Source organism: Tyto alba, unplaced genomic scaffold, assembly GCF_018691265.1.
Source record: "Tyto alba isolate M040663 unplaced genomic scaffold, T.alba_DEE_v4.0 Super-Scaffold_9, whole genome shotgun sequence".
NCBI lineage: Eukaryota > Metazoa > Chordata > Aves > Strigiformes > Tytonidae > Tyto > Tyto alba.
The window spans coordinates 10,525,677-10,546,661 of record NW_024881330.1 but is presented as its reverse complement, the minus strand read 5'-3'; the positions used below and the strand labels follow the sequence as shown (position 1 = coordinate 10,546,661).

At 43.8% G+C, this 20,985-nt stretch overlaps 1 protein-coding gene across 4 annotated transcripts in view; it reads right to left on the bottom strand.

The window, feature by feature from the left end:
• ASAP1 (ArfGAP with SH3 domain, ankyrin repeat and PH domain 1) overlaps positions 1 to 20,014 on the bottom strand; it is a 183,685-nt gene extending 163,671 nt beyond the window's left edge. For 3 of the 4 annotated variants that reach the window (XM_033005715.2, XM_033005718.2, XM_042785815.1), the window contains exon 1: positions 19,664 to 20,013. The gene's annotated coding sequence lies outside the window, so the exon portion shown is untranslated. Of the gene's footprint in view, positions 1 to 19,663 lie in introns of all 4 variants that reach the window. The other variant, XM_042785816.1, reaches the window with a different exon arrangement.
• Positions 20,015 to 20,985: the final 971 nt, after the last annotated feature.

Genomic DNA, 20,985 nt, shown 5'->3' with positions numbered 1-20,985 from the left:
TATGCTGGCTTTCAAAGATGTGCAAGGCACATCTCTGTCTGAAAAGCCATTTCACTGTAAAATTTCAAGTTCTTCTAATGGAAGAAAGGACTGAAGTTCCATGAACAAGGCCTCCACAGTGCTGTAACATGGGGGTGGGGAAAGGAGGTGGAAACAGAGCTTTCACTGCAACTTCAACATCTTGAATGACTCAAGCCTTTAAACTTCCAGAAATAAATAATTATTTTAAATAGATCAGCCTGAGACAGACAGCTAAGTTAGAAAATGTGGTACAAATGGATAGTTCAGTGAACTAATTTTCTTGGGGGTTTGATATGGTTGAGGTTATTTCAGTAATCAAAGGTGCTTCCTGCATAATATTATCATCCAAAGGCCACTGGAGTCAACAGAAAACTTCCCCTCAGCTTCTGTGATCTTCAGGTCAGACTTCTGAATCATTCAGTGCTGTGCCTTTTATTATATTCATGGGAAATACAACATATACAGTGCATCAAAAGACAATTCTAACACTGCATCTCAGGATTAGCATAATCTCACATTTCACATGTTTCATTTCCTCACTTTGCAAATGTCACTCATCTTCTCTTCATCATGTGCCACCTTAACTGTGTGGTTTAATGTTTTTTCTTCTGCTAGAAGCCAGGTAAACTATCTCATCTGTGGAAAAAATTAAAGGATCCTTCAGAGGACAGACAGAAATAGATGTTGTATGCTGTGGGATCTTGAAAAGCCTCTGCAATGACCAGGGTATATTTTATTCCAGTAAGAATAGAAACTTATTCCCACGCCTACAGGTGTTTTCCAGCTTTTCTGTGATGAGCTCCACATCTCAATAAAGGAATTACCTCATGGGCACTTACCCTTCGAGTCATCATGTAACATCCCTGTGGCAATTTACATTACATGGAAAACCATACTGAAAAAGCATTTGTGCCTCTTTTTAAGAGGTCTTTAGAGGAATATGGGTATTGACCTTCCTGTAAAAGTTGACCATGATTTCTGCTTTTGCTGTTTATCTCATCTCTTCTCCTTCCCTTGGCTCTGTGTCTCTCAACTGAAGTCCAGGACGAAAGCCAGCATACTGCAGGCACAGTGAGCTCACCCGTGCGCTGTGGACCACAGCTAAGGATTCTCCATCCCAGTCCTTTTCTAGTGTGAAGCTCCAGTGTGACACATAAAGTGCTAACAGGATCACAGATCATATTTAATAAGCAAAATAAAATAAAAGCAAGTCAACACCCCCAGTGATTACTTAAGAGAGAGCTTTACAGCCAAGTATAACACCTCTCCCTGATGCATTCGGCTGTATTTTTCCAGGGTCATTTGCCTTGTTCTTGCAGAAACAACAGGATGGCACTGGGACCTGAACTCTGACTCTCTGCTGTTTCTGCTGTTCTGGATGCTGATGCTGCTCTTTCACAACAGCTGAGTTGGATCCAGATGGAAATGTGAGTTATCTTTTCTCTAAAGAAGAAACATTAACAAAACCCCTGACACTTTTATATAGTTAAGAAGTTGCTTCTGTCATTTCTTGGCATGATAGATTGTAGACTATTAACATAGTCTAATTGCTTACGGAAATACCAGATTGTTTCTTGTTAAAGTAACAGATTCAACATTAATCCTCATTCATTTTAAATACATGATTTTCAGCACTTTTGTGAAAAGAATGTGCAAAGAAAAGGACTTTTTTTTCTTGGTCTTGCAGAGATGAGCATGTTGGAAATTTCAAAACGGAATGATACCTAGAGTTAACATTGGGTATGACTGCCCAGCAAAAATATTCTAATACATGGAAATGTATATAACTTTTGTGAACATTGTTCTCTTCTTGCAGCAAAGGCAAATCTTTAAAGTTTGGTCTATTCTAAAGGGCTTCTTTAGGACCTGTCAGATATCTGCTTCGGTCATGACATGTAGGACAATCTGGGATAAGATAGTAATGTGACAGTGATTAAAGATAGAAATACATACAGTAGCAACAGGAAATTTCTATTAGCTGATGTCTATCCCAGATCTCCAGCTACTTAATATCAACTTCTGTATTTGTTTATGTTTTCAAGAAGAATTATTGAACCAGTCAAAACATGTATCTGTGTGGTTGTCATAAAGCAAAAGTGTAAAACTGAATTGCTGGGAGCCATCTAGTCAAAGCTTTTACATTGGAGCATTCTCTCTAATTGAGAGGACTTCCATGATTTCATAATTATAATGATTAATAATATGCGGAGGGGGGTCAACTGAGCATTCTTGATCTAAGAAATATGGTTACAACTGCCTTAGAAGAAGGTTGCAGAAAACAGGAAAAAGGAAGGAAACCATGGTAGCCTTTGCTTCAGATAACCTATGTCTTAAGTGACTGATTCCTTATCTGTGCTTTTCCTTTCTAGGAGCTCCTGATGCTCAGGAGGGGGTGTGTCACAAGGCATCAGGCGATGGCAGTGTTGACTCCAGAGCACTGGAGGAGGTTGGCCGACGCCCAAGAATCAGAAGGCTCTCAAGCATGCTGCATGCTGGTAACAAGATGCAGCAATTTTCTTCTCTTACGTCCATAGGCAGGAGAACACAATACGTGCATTACTCACATAAGATGCTGTACCATGTTCTCAGCTTTTCCCTGGGCTCAGTGTTAGACCTGAAGCTTTTGAGGGGATTAAAGGAAACCATTTGCATGTAGTGAAATCTCTAGTTGTTCCAAAATGCTGGGGGGCCACTTTGCTGGAGTCAAGCGTGCTGAGCAATATCTGATTTTAATACAAACCAAAACACTCCTCAGTGCAAGTGAAGGAGACAGTACTGTTTCTTCACATCACACTCATTCTCTGAGGGTGCCTGGGTCATCTGTTGAGTGGCAAGAGACATCTTCCCTCACCCATCAGAGCTGCAGCAGCTTCTTATTGGTGTTCAGAAATGCAACCAAGGCCGTGAGAGAGTAGGAGCCCATGCTGGGAGGGTAGACCAGAAAGCTGAAATTACAGCAGTTGGATCTTGGCCAGAAAGACCACGGCAAAAAAACGAACTCTCCTAAGGAGCTGCTGAGACCTTGCGTGGTAGTCATGGGCAGGATGTTTGTTTTCCATCTCCTCCAAGGGACGGCACATCCAGCCCATTTCCCATCCTAAAGCCGAACTGAGACTTTTGTTGAGGACTGACTCAGAGGAAAGGGTGCCACTTGGTGAATCACTGTGTGACTTCCCCCAGTTTGGGGGTTTTCCTTAGGGACCTTACAGCTCACTCTGGAGCTGGCCTGCACAATGGATGGGAGCCGCTGGGATGGCAGCACAAAGAATGCTGCCGGCAGGGTTTGTGCTTGTTGCCTGGGGCCTGCTCCAGCAAATACATACACATATGCTTAACCCTACACTTCTGAGGCATAATCCCATTAATTTAAATGGGATTACTCATGGACTTAAATTCCTGCAGGATCAGCACTGAGGTCTGTTACTGTAGCTGCCAGGGGCAGCACAATTAATGGTGTAACAAGTTTTGCTCATTCTATAACCAAAGGCTGCCTTGCTGAACATCAGCATTGCTCATATCCTCAAGCCTGAAAAATGATCCCTTCCCCAATTCAGAGGTCTCCTGGATTTTAACTTTTCATTGTCTTCCTTTACATTCAAACCAGACTTTCCTAAATTGAACTCTCCTATGGTTTCTGCCTCTTCTTCATTGTCCCCAGACTGCACGGAGGATTTTTTTGTCTACCACTGCTCATGGATCACCTTAACCGCCTTGATCAGTACACCCAGAGTGAACCCTCCCTCTGCTTATCTTCTCTAAGCAAGCATATTTCCTCCTACTTAACATCTTTCTGCTAATCTCCTCCAACCTGCGGGAGCATCTTGCCTCTTAAAACAAATATTGTCTCCACTTGCCCTCAGGTCATTTTGGTCATTGGATCCTAGTGCCAGCCCAGGGGTAATGAATCAATAAGGCAGTGCAGCTCATGACTTTATTTTAATAAATAGCTTAATAAATAAATTAATCAATAGTTTGCATTTTATGGGCCATGCACAATGTGTGTACATGCAAATATATCTAATAACATGTATAGATTTAGGAGGGACAGTCACTGAGGGAAAGTGAATTTTTTTCTTTAACAGTATGTATTTTAACATTTTGGTTTAAAAAAAAAAAATTCTCCCACTGGAGACCTTTTATGCCAAGTTTGAGCCTGGAGCAACTTTTTATGGCTCAGTTGCAGTAACCCCTTGAATATAGGGGTTTATAATGGAAACTCTGACTAACCCTTAGCTAAAGCACTTCTAACAGATGTTTCTGTAATGAAGGGGCTGTGCAGAACAAGCAACAGAGAGCAAACTGTACTTTGTATTTTGCAAAGATTACAGATGATTGTGCACAATTTATAAAATGATGGTGGCTTTAATTCAAAGTCACAATGCTTACACGAGGCTGCACACCGTGCGCGTGCATACATTAACAACATAACATTTCAGTAACGTAACCAGATGTTGAGCATAACTTGCTGCCTCTCTTTTACAGATTTGAAAATACAGGTCACTTTGCTCTTCTGAACAGCTATTTGGCCATCTGGTAGTGGTGGTCTTGGTAGGTATCCTTCTGTTCAAAGTGCCCTGGAGATGGATCATCAGTGCTCCATTAAGCAACTGGTCTGAGTGAAAATCAAATGTAATCATCTGTAACTGAGAGGAGCTGATTTGGCCCCTTGGGACTGCCATGCCTGTAGCCCTATGCTGTGGCATCTCCAGCAGACCTGGATGTGTCAGACCAGACCTCCCTGTCTCCTTCCCTGAGGGGTGGATGGGTGTAGGCTGAGTGCCTGAGGTGTGCTTCGCTGGCTTGTCCCCAGCTGGCTCATGGGCCCTGGGGACAGTGTGGATTCCAGCAAGTTGGGAGGCTCTGGGAAGAAATTGGGCAGCAACTCAGGGAGCTGTGTCCTCACAGCACATTGCTAATCCCAGAGATCCTGATATATGTCTTGGCCCACAGTCACTGAGATGTTGAAGTGTGTCTTAAAACAGAATTATTAAGAGAATAAAATGAGCTCAAGCCTATAGCTTCACCAGAAAGGTTTTGTTTTGTTTTGTTTTTTTGATCTAGAAATGTTACCAGAGGGTATTTTGATTTTTGTTCTAATTTCCCTGTCACTGCTCATTAAGTGGAAATTAGAGTCACTGGATGATCATTTGAGGGTGTGCTTGATGGTGCTGCAGAGACCTTGACAGCCAGCTACAAGCTACGAGGCTTAGGAGCCTTCATAGGCAGGATTCAAATGGCATTTATATATGTCACACACACATCGATTTGTTCCAAATGCCTTCCTTTTTATGATCGTGTTTTGCCAAGCTAAATTCCTTTTGGATGAGCAGCAGCGACAATGTGTAATTAACGTTCTCCTGGTTAACGTTCTTGTTAACACATTATACCCAGAAAAATGAAGTCCTTGGGAAGGTATTCATCACTGCCCTGCAGGTAGTTTGGAGTGAAGTGTGAAAACTTCAGTCTCCTCCATCAGTACAATGAGCAGAGGCATGTGTTGGTACTGAATGACTGAGATGAAACTATGATTACAACATCCTTCAAGGAGAAAAAAAGCCCCTGGATTGACTTTATCAATTCACTTTTGATATTGCTGTCATGTTCAGGGCTTAGTTCACATGAAAGTATGTGGGTTCAGAGGGCTTGCTGCAGTGGGCTCCTCCTTGCCTTTGCATTTTGTGATGCAGTGGACCCGAAAGGACCCCAGCTACCTACTGCGACAAAGCCACTGTACCCTTTCAGGGTAGCTTGTGGCATCAGCACATCACCCTCTAAGTTAAGACGTCCATTTGTAACTGTCTGGCCAAGCGTTTTTAACTTCTCAGTTATCCACTCCTTGGATATGGTTTGGCTGCAGCACTCTACCTTTTTCCTGACTTTATGGCTTTGCTTTTTGTTCATTATCGTCCTAACACAAGCTGAAACAATGGCCTTCTTCCCAAATGCCACCTTTGATGTGCCAGAGCTGGAATCGTGCTCCATCTGCTCCAGGTTCCCCGAGGAGAGCACAGCCTGCCTGGGAGCAGGAGCTCCCTCATTGCCTGCCTGTCTTGTGGCCATTGATTCCCTTGTTATGAGAAGCTCAACATTTTCACCAGCCTGCCCTTATCTTTCTGTAGTGGAGCTATCAAGAGACAACAGATAGATTTTTTTTCTGAATGAGACCAGTAAATGTGTTGCAATGGATTCAAATGTGGGAAAGTTATGTTTATCTTAGCTGAGGGACAAATAATATGGTTGTAACCATAAGCACAGAGGAAAGGAAAACCGGAGAAGTGCAGTGCGGGAGCAGTCTCAGGAGAGCACTCTCTCAAGCTTACCCTTCATCAGTCACTGTGGCTTAAAAGGATAAACATTTTATGCCGTCCTTCGCCTACGCCACAGCTGCCTCATCTGTTGGTAAATTTGGGCCTGTGATTTGCTATCCTTAACAGACCCCTAATAATCCTCCTCTGGAGGACCTGTTTTGATTTTTAGAGGAATTACATTCAGAGGGAATAAGATGTAATTGAGAGTTCACTGCTTGGACTTAGGAACTGCTGATCTCTGACGTGCCTGCCAAAATTGACTTTGGGCAAGACACAGACATGCACATTTTAGTTGCCAAAAAAATCAATGACTATTTTGGACTGAAACTTTCAGTAGCTCTGTTTCCATAACTGAAAATACAGATAGCCAAATTTAAGGTCACAAAAGTATTATAGTAATTAAAATACACTGACGCTATATGAGTGCTATATATGTTATTTTAATAAGAAAGACTTGACAGTGTATTCTGCTTATTCTTTAAGGGAATGATAGTTGCCTCAATCCCCAGTGATCAATACTAGGTCAAATCTGACCCATGGCAATGAGTGACTTTACTTATATATGAATATTATATTTATTTCACCCAGCACAATGCTTTCCCCCATGTTTAGTATTTTAACCTCCTCTTCCACTGTCTGGCTTCTTGGCAGAAGCCTGTGCAGGTTGCCAGGAGTCTGAGTGAACTCATCCATCCATTTGCTGACCGTTTGAAACGCTGGATGTCTTCCAGTTATTTATCTGTTCCTTTCACTGTGGCTCACGTATGAACAATAAATTAGCTGAGAGTGCACAGTGACATACTCTGAAACTTTATATTTATGTGTGCTTATTTAAGAACATCCATAAAAAGTTATTATGGTATTGCAGGAGTTGAGGGTGTGTTGCTCTGGTCTATACAAAGGCAGTCTAAGGTGCAGAGTGATAGGGAATCAAACCCTTTTAGTGCCCAACCTTTTAAAGCATGAGTGGTAACGATAGATTTTAATTAACAATATCATCTTGGTATGTGATATCATTATCTTCAATGATGTATTGTATCAATGCAGTTCATGGTAGCAAAGTGGCTATGAAAAATGAGGACCAAGGGTTAATTTCTGGCTGCCTTTAAGTTGATGGCAGAACTCCCAATGACTTCAAAGGGTGAAGATCTCACCTCAGTTTTCAGCTGGGGTAAGTTGACATACCTCCATATACTTCAATAAAATCAATGAAACCCTGATGATTTATTGCAAGTGAGAATCCAGCCCTAAAGCTATTAAGGCCTGTAATTTATAAAGCTATAATTATGGAACCATAATTCCATCAAGGGCTTCTGGCGATATCACGGACCAGAGTTAAGTGAATTGTGCAAATAAATGTAATGGTCTTGCAGTGCAATGGAAATACCTCAATACCTCTCTCTCTCTAGATAGTACCCTTAGCACAAAGATATTAAAATATATTTTATCCACTCACAGCAATAATTGGAAAAGAAATATTAGCTGCAGGCTCGAGAGTCCCAGGTCACTGAATCAAAACATGCATTTTGCAGCAGCCACTCCAAAACCATGGATGGTCCCCTGCACTGCTGTGATAACTTGAGGCATAAAATCTCCTCTTGAATCTGTTTTTAACGTTAGTTATCATCTGCCAGCTTGGATAGCAGGGCTCAAATTTCAAAGCTGGTTGCATCCAGATAGCAGAAAAGTGTTTGGACTTGTATAACCTAGCAATGTAAAGTAACACCTGTGTGTGCATGAATATGTACCTGAACGGCAGGATTGGATGGAGCCCAACACTGGGGAGGGGACAGCGTAGGCGTTTGGGATGCAGGAGCATAGATTGTGTATGATGGAATTGATAATCCACTCTTCTATCTTTTCAGCTCTCTTCCTCCATTCATTATAAATTCTTAATTCTTTCTCCGTTATAGATCTGTTCCTGGATAATTAGTCTCCCAATTAGGCAAAGGCACATACTAATAGTCAATCATCATGTTCTTGTTTATATGAACCAGGCCTATAAAGGTACACATACACCAGTGGGTCTTCCCTCATTTAAAAATCGTCATCTTCTGGTCTCTTTGCAGCCTTTTAGGTCTCTGAAACTGCAAGGAAACCCATATGTGATTAATCTTCATTAGGAAAATGCACCTGAATCACAACCCTGAATCTGAAACAGTCTGGGGCTTGAAGGAAACATGTTCATGGATCAAGATTCAGTTTGGACCAGATGTGATAATTCTGAAAATACAGTTCTCTCCTGACTAAGCAAGCACACCTTTTTTATGTGTCAACTTCTTAAAATCAAGGCAGACAAAGGAAAAAATTAAAAAAATACCCTGTAAAAGTGAAAAGCCTTGAGTAATATATTTTCCCCTTCTCATTTGCTCATGTAACAGGATTTTTCAAGCAACATACTCAGCTGCAGGCGTGAGGTATTAGTCACAGCTCCAGGTATTTGTAATGTCAAGTGACTGAAAAGTGACTTCAAATTCAAGTCTCCCTTGTGCCACAGTAAACTTTATTTTGTCAATATTTGCTCAGACAGAACCATAAAGTAAATAAATGACAGGTGTCCTCAGTGTAAAAATCCTGCAGAATTTAATATTGAAGTTGTGAGGATATCCAAGGATGGGGGACTGTAGAAAAAATCAGATCTACCCCCTGAAATTCAGCAGATTTCCTATCTATTCTATAGCATTTTGTATGTAATTACCTGTTAAAATTATTTTAAAAGCCCCAAAATAAGTATTGGCAAGGCTGGAATTTCCTATTAAGTTGTGAAGGACTTTTCCACAGGGACTGTGACAGGCTAACTGTAGCATCTGAAAGCTATGGCTCTCAAGTGCAATGGACTGAGTTGCAGTGAGAGCATCCGCCCTGGAAAGGCAGCAGGTATTTAGCAGCATCACTCAGTGCAATCCCTGTTCCAGTTTCTGCAGATGAAACAACTGCAGCCATGCTCTGAATCATCCACACGCTTACCATGTCCTCAAATTAGTCCCTGGAAAATCTCATTTCTGAGTCTTGTTGAAGTCACTGAAAATGGGGCACGTGGTAAAAGTTAATTGCTTGTTTAAGCAGTGCTTTGCTGTGCCAGGCTTAGGCCTGATCCTAAAATCAAAGCACAGCTTTTCACTGCTTTCAGTGGGCTCTAGGGCAGGTGCTATGACAGTATCTCCCCCACACTAGGATACATAACTTGTTATTCCTCCCACTGGATTTCTCCCAGGATGCAGAAAAAGTGAGTGTAGCTTAAGGCTGAAGACATGTGCATTAGTAAGATAAGGATCATACCTAGGAATTTGCAATGAGACTGCCCCAGAATATACAGCTGAAGATCTAATCCTTGCTGTCTAATAAAAGAGTTAATCTTCACAATCTTTTTGGTAGCCTATGCTAAAAGAATCCAAAACTGGCAATTAGCTCGTTTTTTTAAATATACCAAGCATACATTTTAAATATCCACACATAATTCTGGGGAAATGATTCACAGGGATGCAGACAGACCTGAAGTGAAAAACATCTCAGAATAAATTAGACAGATGATGACATACATCAGTTCCTTTTAGGAACAGGAACTCAAGTTTTATTGACAGCTCAAATAAGGAAGCCTCTTCTTTATACAGCAATCTTACCAGAACCGAGTGGGATTGCTTGCTTTAGTACAGATTCATCAATGAGTTTCTCTTACCACAGTATACATTACTGCATACCATACCACACACTGTACATTACTGCTCACTGTAACACTGTTGGTTTAATTGACTGCAACATGTCATCTGATTTATTAAGTTACAATGAAGCATATAGAGACTTAGCTGAAATATATTAAATTTTGTAAAAGCTCTAAATAAATCCAAGGAGCAGACCCCAGATCCAAATTGTCCCAGCATTTGGAATAATCTATTTTTCAGTATAAGAAACAATGCATAATGTTTGTGGGCCAGCTTTGCTTTGGGTTTTTGTTCACAGGTCTAAAGTGCATCAAGAACAAAGGCAGTCGCACAGGCAGAGCAAACGGGCGGTGTCCCATTCCGCACACCCATCCCCTGGCTGATGTTGCTGGCGGGCGCCCGAGGCACTGCTGGCAGCATCCCAGCAGGGCTGCGCAGGAAACACCTGCAGTCCCCGGCTCTGGCTCCTTCCTTGCGTGTCGGAAGCCAGGCTGGGGCAGGGAGGTGCGAGCGATGCGGTGTGGTGCTCAGCAGATGGGCAGGTGGGCACTGAGGACCCCACAGCCGCTGCCTGCGGCAGGCACGGTGGATGCGAACGTGCTGAATAGGCTCATGCTCAGATTAGTAATGGCTTTGGCTCAAGCAGTGATTACTTTCCCCAGAACAGCAGCCCTACAAAATTATTCTACACCATTGGTGCTTTGGAGCAGCTCCCTCGATCACAGAAGTGATATGGTCACCTGAACAGACTGAAGGCATCTAATCTACATCCTGACTGATAAATTAAATAGTGCCAGGGGATTTTCCCGAGCACTGGAACTTGTCTGCACTGTTGTATTTTTAGAAAGGCTCCTGCCACACTTCAGGAATTACCATGGGTCAACCACCTCTCCCAGCAGGCAATCTGGAAGAGGTTACACTTGTTTTGGAGAGCAAAAAAGCTTAGGAGTATAGGTGCAGGCTGTTCCAAGGTGGTTGGCCTCATTGCCAGAGAAGAGTCCTGGGCATGTTTTATTTACTAATATAGGTGCAGTTGCCATGTGCCCCGCAGCACTGTGTGTAGTGAGGAGCCCTGCCAGGGGCTCATTGCTTGCGGGCAGCTTGTGGGCAAGGGGATCACCCCCCTGCCCAGGGCTAATGGGGGTTGGTCACTGTAACCCAGCCTGAGAGGGGCTTCCCCATCACTCACCCATGGTGTCCCATTCTACAGCCTTTGGCTCAGAGTAGGGCACCCAAATGAGAGCACACTGAAGTGCAGAAGCATGAAACACTCTCTCTGCAATGGTTTCAATCAGTGTCACTAAAAGAACCTGACACAGGGCCAGGCACAAGGGTGGAGCAAACACATTTTTAATGAGACTACTAGTGTGGGGCTCTGTGCTGTGCTTCAGGGTAGCAGCAAGGGTGTAAGGTCTGGCAGGCAGAGCCAGCACAAAGGGGTGCACAGCTCATCCTGGCACCTATGGAAAGATGAGCTTTCTGCTGGTGTAAACCTTGCAGGAGTGCTGAGGGATTAGCCAGCCCCACTCGGGCAGGAGCTGAAAGTCAAAGAATGCCACCCAAGTCTGTTCACAAGCCCAAGCTGCATCACTTGTTTAGTTTTTGTTTCCACTTTTGGAGGATTAACAAGGATTTGTCAGGGGGAGCAGCACTGGTCTCTCCTGCGCTGTCTGGATACACACCAGCTGACACAAACTGTCTCTCTCGAGCCTTTCAGGTCATTGCACAGCCCAGCAGAGCAGCACAGAGAATTTTCCCTTGCTGGGCAAACTCTTGCAAGGGGCTGAGCCCACACTTACCCTTAGAGTAAGTGGGAGCTGGGGATGACGGGCCATCTCAGGGTGCTCTGTGCTGTGTCCCTGCCCTCTTCCCCTTGCTCCCCTTCTCTCCTCCTGCTTTCATTGTCCTCTCCCTACAATGCTGTGCTTCCAGTGCAGTAGCTGTCTGTGAGCAAACTAATGCAAGATTTTTGGTTTTAATTAGGGTATGATACTAATTGCCTTCAATCAGGCTATTTTCACATCACAGCTGACCAAAGCCAGAAGACGTTAAGTCTCTCTCCCTAATAAATCATTCCTCCTGCTCCCTGGGATTGGAGATGAAGATTGAATAGGCAGTGTACACTGAATTGGCCTAATTGTCTCCTAAAATATGCAGTCAACTCCCACAGAAGTCAACAGAAAGGCACGTGTGCATCTGAGGGGGCCTTGTGTTATTACTGATGCTCTCACACCAAGGGAGCCATTGTCGGCTTCCCCCTCCCTCCCCAGCCCTGGCAGGGAGGCCTCCATGTCTGCCAGCCAGGGGGATGAGCTGGAAGCAGATGAAGAGGAGGGGGTATCTCTTTAAAGTCAGACAAAAGAAACCTCAGCCCTCCCCTCACCTCCCCCCAGCAGTAAAACAAGGCCTGGGAATAAATCTTCCATTTTCACTGACTGGCCAGGTTTGGAGAGAGAGATGCCAGCTAGAGATCTCTGACACAGTTAAAAAATAAAAAGGATTCTGTCGATAAACATTGGTTTGGCACTACAGCCTGATAAATCCTTCCCTAATCCGTCTGAAACCTCCCAAATGAGGCAGAGAAAAGCCTGGGGAAGCTTGGCTGCTCTGAATTCGTCCACCACCTTCACTGCATGGACCCTACTGTACTGGGAGCTCCAGGTCACCCTCTCCATACCTCGAATCCCTGGAAGCCCAACTTTGTCCTCAAAATCCTGTCCGAACTGAGCTGCACAACCTGCTGAGCCCTCTGCTCCTGAAAGACATTGCTTGGCCTTGGATGGTATAATTCATACCAACAGGGAAGACTTGATCCCTTCTTAAATAACAGACATCATAGAAAAATAGGGCAGGGAGGAAATCCAAAGAGCTGTCTGGTCTCTCTCTGTCGCCTCCAGTTAGCATCAGTGAGAGCTAACCTGCTCCTGGCACATATGCGCCCAGTGTAACCAAGGTGATGCCCCTTTGAGCAGAGCAAACACCTTCCCTTTTGGCAGCTCACGCAGCTGACGGGTTTCTCTCTGCTTCGTGATAAACGTATTTTTCATCTCTGAGTGCGTATGATAATTAATAAAGGCTGAGGGCCAGATCCTCACCTGGTACAAGTTGGCAGAGCTCTGAGGAAGGCAGTGGATCTCTGCCAGTTTAGATCAGATGAGAATCTGACTGGGCTCCTAATATCCCTGCAAGCCCTTTTAGCTGGTGCTGTTCCAGGCTTTGCTCATGCATCCATAAGAATTGCTTAATCCAGGGTTGCTGAGAAGGAAGAGCATGTTATGTGTTAAACAGTGGCTGATACGATGCTCTACCTTGGAGCAGGAACTGGATTAAGTAAGGCAAGGAAATCAAGGAGAACACTTGTCCCATACTACCCATTTACAATAGAAAAAATAAACCTCCTTATTAAAGACATGAAGGTTAAATTCACTCTCTCTCTCTCTCACTCACACAAACATACACAAAAGAGAAATATTAAAAGTACCTTTACATTTTCATACCAGTGGGGTTAGATTTCTGATTCTCTTATTTCACAACACTGCAAAGGATCTTAAAGGGATTGATGGCTCTGTAAGGCAGAGACTGTGCCTCTATTTTCTTTGGAAAGTACCTTGCTGGCTGTTGGTTCTTGCTACCACAGAGAGATAACAAAAAACTGAAAGGATAAGACAAATATGCTCCTTCAAGGGTTTCTAATAAAATGATAACGTTGAGCAAGGCTGCCAGTATGTTCTGTGTCCAGATGCACTGCAGCAGAAGGGAAGAATTTAACATGTTTTGAAAATGCCAATTGTCTGTTGCTAAAGATGCATATGATCCCACTGCTAGCAGGGTAGGCAGCAGGGATTAAGATGTCAGAGGAGACGTCATTCTACCTAGGCAACATTGTTTTCACTGAAGAAGACAATGCAAAGACAGTCCTGTTTCCTGCAGGGAAGATTCCTTTTTCCTTCGTGGTTCACTCTGAATTCTGCACTGTGGCAATGCTGCTTTTACAGAAGCCCTTTTTGCTCTCTAGAATGTCTTTATTGTGGCAGCAGCCAGAATACAGGATGGAGGTACTTTTCTATCTAAAAAAGGTACTTCTGTGGCCCCCCATGGCTGAGAGCATCTCCTAGTCCTCTACTGTCACATGGAAGGCTGGGACAGATACTAGAGTCACCGTGTTGCAGTGGGAATGTAGCTCAAGGTCATGTCCAAAGCATGAGTCAAAAGAACAACTGCATCTTTTGAGTCCAGGGCTGGTGTCCTCAGCATCCCCCGGACCCCAGGCAGTAAGTGCAGTCCACATCGGAGTGGTGAAGCCCTAGGCTGTTGTCAACTCCTGGATGTGCTGCTGCATCCCAGGGAAGTGTAATTGCCATGTCTTGTGGTTAGGATCAAACCTAGCTTGCTTTTTTGGCCTTCTGAAGTGTCTCCAGATGATCATGCTGTATTCTTCAGACTTTTTCTTCCCCTTGTGGGTCTCCCTGGCATGTTTGGTAGAGACTGGCTACAAGTTTGAATTCCTGTTCTGTTTAGCCCAGACTCCAGAGGTCTTTTTGTAACCCCTGCACCAGTTCAGAGGTTTTAAGCATGTGTCTAAATCCCTCCCTATTGGGGCCAGCATTAACCACACGCTTAACCTGAAACATGTGATTAGAAACCATATTTCAGTGGGAGTTAAGCATATGCTTAAATTCTGCTCTGTTCTAAACTGATAATTTCTTGAACTGAAGCCTACATTTTTTTTGTATGATCCATCTTTGCTCCTCCACATACCTTTACTGCAAATTATTCTTCAATACACATATGGCTCAGTATGTTGCTCTGTGGCTTCCACACAAAAAGCCCAATTGATACATCACATACTTAACCTCTTGAACAAAAGAGTTAACTTTACAGGATCAATTTACATGCAGGGGCCAAAGCTTTTGGATGGAAACTAGCTGTCATGTGGTGTGCAGCCGAAAGAGCAAACAGCTTATTCATGATGATAGCATTGGATTCAGAAACAAAACACAGACGGCAGAAAGAGCCTGCCCAGATTTCCAAACATATCGCCTGTCCTCTCACCAAAGCATGTTTATTTAAACTCCCTCTCTGCGCATGCAGTCAATTGTTAGACTTAACACCCAATTTCCTCACATTAGGTAGTTCTACCTGGACCCTACTGCTCACACTGTGCTCTCCATCATGTATGGACGGATCCTATCAAAGGAAGCAGGAATTGCACTTTTGTGTCAGCAGTACAGCTTTGACATTAGTGCTCAAATGGAAATCAAACACTGGTCTCATTTGTCAGTGTGGCATGTTTGTGCAAGAGCACATGCCACTCATCAGATCTATAAAGTCCCCAGGTTTGAGCATGACTCTTTGAATGACAGTCCCATGCTCTTCATATATTTTTTTCGCTTTACCTGCTCAGTTGTCTGCCTTTTTTTTTTTTTTTTTAATTTATTAATCATTCTCATCTCTAGGCACCCAGATGTGCTCATTTCACTTTCAATATAATGGATGTGCAGGCTATTAAGATGATGACTTAAGTCTGTTAGTGCTTGGCCATGTGAACTTAACCCCTGTCGGCAAATGCTTGGTCACAGAAATGGTCTCATTAATCTGCTACTGCTGTGTGCAAATCCTTGCTCTGTAAAGCTCATGTGGGCTAATCCCACAGGACCTGATCCAAAATTTACTAAAGTGAGTGGGAGTTCTTCTATCAATTTATTTGGCTAAGAATAAGGGTTTTAAGGAAAAAAAAAGTGCATTATAAGAATGAATTGAACTGCTTTAGATAGACATTATTTATAATGTAGCACAGTATCATCAGTTGCCTCCAAATTTAATTCAGAAGGAGACCTACAATTTTTTGCATGTCCACCTACAATAGTATCAATAGGAAATACAAAACCAGAAATCAAGTGACTTTAGTACGTTCTTTGTTTTTTGAAGTTGGATTTTGGGAGATTTCATTCCTTTTCTTTTACCATGTACCCAGTTTTATGTTATTAATTGGCACTGCTCTGTGGTGGTATGTTGGACCAAACTTGGATATTAAGCCCTATACTTATGGCTCTATTGCTATGTCGTCTGGAGTCACGTCCACAGTCAGGCTGAAATACGGAGGGAGTCACAGCCAGGTGAAGCAAACACATGAGCAGCAGGGAAGGAGTGACAAAAAAAGGGAAGATGTGTTTTATATCAAAACCAGCCATCTGGGTTCACTGCCTGTTCAGTGGAAATGGGCTGTAAGTGGGACAGTACGTGATTACCAGATTCCCTTAGTAATTATGGGGGAATTCAGGTCCCATTGTGAATTCCCAGTTTAGACTTAAGCACAACCCACAACGCTGAGAAAAGTCAGCTTTGGACTCCTCAGTCCAAAGGGCTTGACTCCTGAGTCAGGCCCTTTGGCTACACCTAGGCTAGTGAGCTAAAACAGGGCCAAGGCACAGGCTGGAAACACTCCTTGTTAATTATTAATTAGCACGTTTCCTCAAAAGCTTTGGTTTGTCCCAACCACTGTTGCTGCAGATGCTGTGGCACAGCCCAGAGGACAGAAGGGGCCAGCAGGTAGCAAGGATGAAGCTGTTCTGGTTTGGGGGTGCAGCGCTCAATGGATGTGAGCTGCATCACTTCACTTGCCATTGAGAACATGCAAAGTGTCCTGACTTGTTTTCTTTACCAATACAGGCTTTTCCTTTGTCTCAAGCATAACTTTTTACATCTAGGCTGTGTGACAACACTGCTTCTAACTGATATGGTGGGGTCTGGCTTATTCATCTGCCCATGGACACTAGCAGGAGCATCCCTTAGCAAGGAGACAGACCAGGAGCGATGCACTGCTCCCTTCCACCATGTCACCCTCCTACTTGCTGTGGTCATTGCCTACAGGGTCAAAGCACTGGCACTGTACCTGCTCATAATAAAGTCCATCACTCAGGCCAACAGTCTGCCTGGTAACGCAGACCCAGGTTAGGAAACAGGCTTTCTGCTTTGGCATCGAAAGCGTAATGCAATAGGGATGAATTAGCTGGTTGGGTTCTGCTTCCAGTAACAGCACTTGGGATCATCACTAACAGATGGAAACTAACTCAAGATGCATCTATGAGTTTCTCTTGAATGCCAGATGAATATTTATCCATAACTGTAGCTTTTTCTGTTTTGGGATTTTCCTCCAGTAGAACAAGAACAAGAATCTCTGCAGTGATTTTGCCACAAAGCCTACATGTGTCTTTCCCTGGGCCAAGTGATGAGCAGGGACATAAATGTGCTCACACAGGTCAGCTCAGTATGCCAGAGACCATCCTTGCTGCACTCTGTGTGCAGAGAACCTCTTTTCATACAAGTGGGCTTAACTAAAGGAATTAGCTGTCCTCTCTTCCTGAAAAACCTCAGGAGGTAGGCACCTGACCCCCTTACACATCTTTGAAAATCCCAGCCATGATTCTCAACAGCCTCACTTTGAACACCACTTGTAGCAGTGTGAGTGGTGGTGAAGGGTCAGATGTCCCAGGACTGGGAAATGCCACAGACACGGTCAAAAGCAAAATAACGGCTGCAGCTGTGCTAAAAGGCATGACTACACAGGGTGCAGAGACACCGGGCCCTTTGGATGAAGGGCAGCCTTGCTCTGCAAGCTCTGAAATGCTGCAGAAAGTAATGAGGGAGGGAAGCAGGAAACCGCCTCACAAAGCAAGTCTTTTGTGGCCAAGAATGGAGTGGAAAAGTGGTTTGGGTCTTGTTGAGGTGGGAATTTGCTGTGGCAGTCTCATGCGGTTAACGTCTGTACTCAGGGGTGTGAGCTGTGTGTAGTGCACAGCAAGCGGAGGACTGCTCCGTGTGCTCAGCAGCCGTGTATGACACTGTCCCCCAGCTTCATCAGGCAGCAGCACCCCGGTCATCTTCCTCTGGATGGATGTAATCCTGTGACTTGGTATTTCTGGGGGGTAACAGCTCAGGTACTGCCCCATCTCCTTGTTCTTTGTCCTCTGCACTACCCTGCTGGGTACATCTTTATCTGGCAAGATCTACTGCACATCAATGCAGAGAAATAAATAGAGCCTGAGTAGGCTGTTGTGGTTTCTGATTTTCTTGCCTATATATTCAGAAATTATCAATATGTTCTGAGCAGATCAACATGGCTTTAATGATTGGGAAAGAAAAGAAACAAACTCCAGTCATTAAGTGCTAATCACACAATTACTATTTTATATAGTCAGACGTGGCAATGAAATATCTGTCTCACTGGCTGCAAAGAGATCACCAAATCAATTTTTTGTATTAACATTTTATTCCTTCCCATACTAGACATTTGTTCAGCTTGTTTATACTCACACCACATGGCCACAAGCTGTGTAGTTAGTAATAAATGAGGGAATACATTTATCTTTGGAAACTTAGGCCGAGGCAAAAAGTTGATCGCTTGTTTTTCTAGGAGAATAACACATGTGAGACTTACTCAGATAAATCCCATCAGCAGTAATGGGATTGCCTATGTTAATTGCCCACATAATAAATTCTGATAACAGCAGCCGAGATTTTACAGTATAGAGTGGCTTTCTAGCATCCAATAACTGATGATCACATCAATGTGGGGAAGTACAGGGCTTTTATGTCTCTAAACAGAGGCAAGTCTGAGAGCTGGGTTCAGCCTGTTGAACACCAACTTCTAATGCAACTTCTGCTAATCTGCTTTGCACTCGGGTGGTGGGGTCATGGCCAGACGGCCACCTCCCTGCCTGAGCACCTCAGTACCTACTGGCACGAGGGTCTCTTCAGAAATATACAGAAGGATGAGTTTTTTAGCAGTTCCCACCTCCTCCTCCCAAACCATGGCCATGCTTTCAACCAACAACAAAGGCTGACTGTAGCCAAGAGGCCGCTTCCAGGGGTGACAAAGAGCATCCTGCTGTGATGGCTGAAGCCCACCAGCCTTCACCACTTTCCATTTTTGCCTTCTTTTGCTGTGCATTTTGGGTCATTTCAGGATAGCCAGCGCATTCAGTGGGTGATGGCGTGCATGGCCCAGTGTGTGGCATGCACATGCCTTGCCCACTGACAGCCTCCCTGCCTAGGTGAATGGAAAGATTTCAGCAATTTTGTATGTAAACTGCTGACACACAGGCTGTGCTTCTGCTGCCCCCCCGCCTTTCTCCTGTATTCCCAACAGCAGCTCCCAGGACCTTTTTTGCCTTCTTATCGGGCTTGGCTTCCTTGTTTACTTCTCTGGACCCATCCCATGCAAAAGGCAACTGTATATGCACGAAGTAAAAAGAGTTCAGTACATGTCAAAGACTGAAGCTTACATAGCAAATGGGTTACGCAATTTTCCCTGCCTAAGCTGCTTAAACCTTATGAGAACAAAACATTCCAGTAACTTTTTTGGAATAAAACCCTGTGATTGAGAGGAAGGACAACAAGCAGTTTGTTCACGCAGCCCCTGTGTTATCTCCAAACTGGTTATTTTGCTGGAATATGGTTGAACTGAGCCCTTCAGAGCTGATGTGTCTTTAGAAGCACACATCTCTCCTCTTCTTATAGCTTAGAGCAGCTAACTTAAAACTTAATTTCCTGAAAGTCACCACTCACAAACATAACCAGGTGCCCACTCCACGATGAATCTATTTATATCTCCAACCTGAGTAACATGAAGATACTATTCCAAAATCTATAAGTGTAAGTGGATCTGATACTCACGTGGCCTTGCTCCTTTTCTGCTGGGAAGCTCTTATACACAGAAACGTTAGCAGGATTTACAAAATCCATCTGTTTGCAAAACCAGCCTCTCCGAGTGCATTCAGACTTGTAAGTCACAGCAGGTGCATAAACTGTGGCTGACTCATGCAGCATACAGATAGCCTAGTGCTGCTCCCCGTTTCCTCTCTCTGACAAAGAGCACGTTTTTATTCCTTGCATCATTGTGAAAAGCTGATTCGAATTTGCCGAGTCAGAAAATTCAGAACTCAAATTATTTGAATCGGTGGATTCAGTAGGGAAATTTTCAAAGTCGGAGCACAGCAACAAGATGCAAAACATTTCTGCTGGCATTTCCAGATCACCTTACTGCTGAGGATCACTAAGCTCCTGATAGATATTAATGAATTAAAGCTACAGCATTCCTGAGTGCTGGGTAATTTTATTATCCTCTCTACTAAGAGGAAAAACTGAAACACAGAGAAAGTGGCTAGCCAATGGTTTGTCTACTCAGCTGCTGCAGGGGGAAGCTTCAGGGTTTCAGCATGGCAGCAGCATTAGAGGAAAAGATGTTTCCTCTTTTTGCGAGCAGGGATAGTGTCTAGTGAGTAGTTATCCTCTTTGGCATAAATGCAACATATTCTGCCTTTGTAATGGTACCAGAGGTCTTCTCTCCCCTCCTTGTTGGTGTTCACAAAGGATCACAGCAGGAGAGCAGTTTGGGCAAGTTTGCTCAGTACGGACTCCTCAGAGAGGGAGAAAGGAGGGGCGACCTCATATAAGGCACAACTGGCAGTTATTTGGACTTGGTCCTGGTATGGGATAAAAAGGGCCCGTCCCATGTATTCAGCACTCCAGGACTGACCAGGAAATTTATCTTTGCAAACACAAGTGTGAAAAACCAAGGCGTTCCAAGACGGTTTTGTTTTGCTGTTTTTCTGAACAGTCTTTTCTTTCTCCTCCATGTCTTTCCACTGGTGCTTCTTTCATCCAGGAATCATCCCCATCTGTTTGACATCTACACCTGAGCTTGTCAGGGGAGACATCAGACCTCTGAGCTCCCCTAGACCTGCTACCTGCTTTAGGGTAGGTGAATTATTGCTTCCAAGTGCCGATTCCTCTTGTTTCATTACTAGAGTAGACTCAGTGATGGACTGAGATTCACTTTTCTATATTTTAGTTACCTTCATCTCTTTGGATGAATCCCACCCTTCCTTTCCAGACAAATGCCTGGATAAATCAGGGCCAAATTTTAATTTACTTCCAGAAATAGTACTGTTGAGATGTGGCTCTTCATGACTGCTGCCCATGTGAGGGCTACAGGC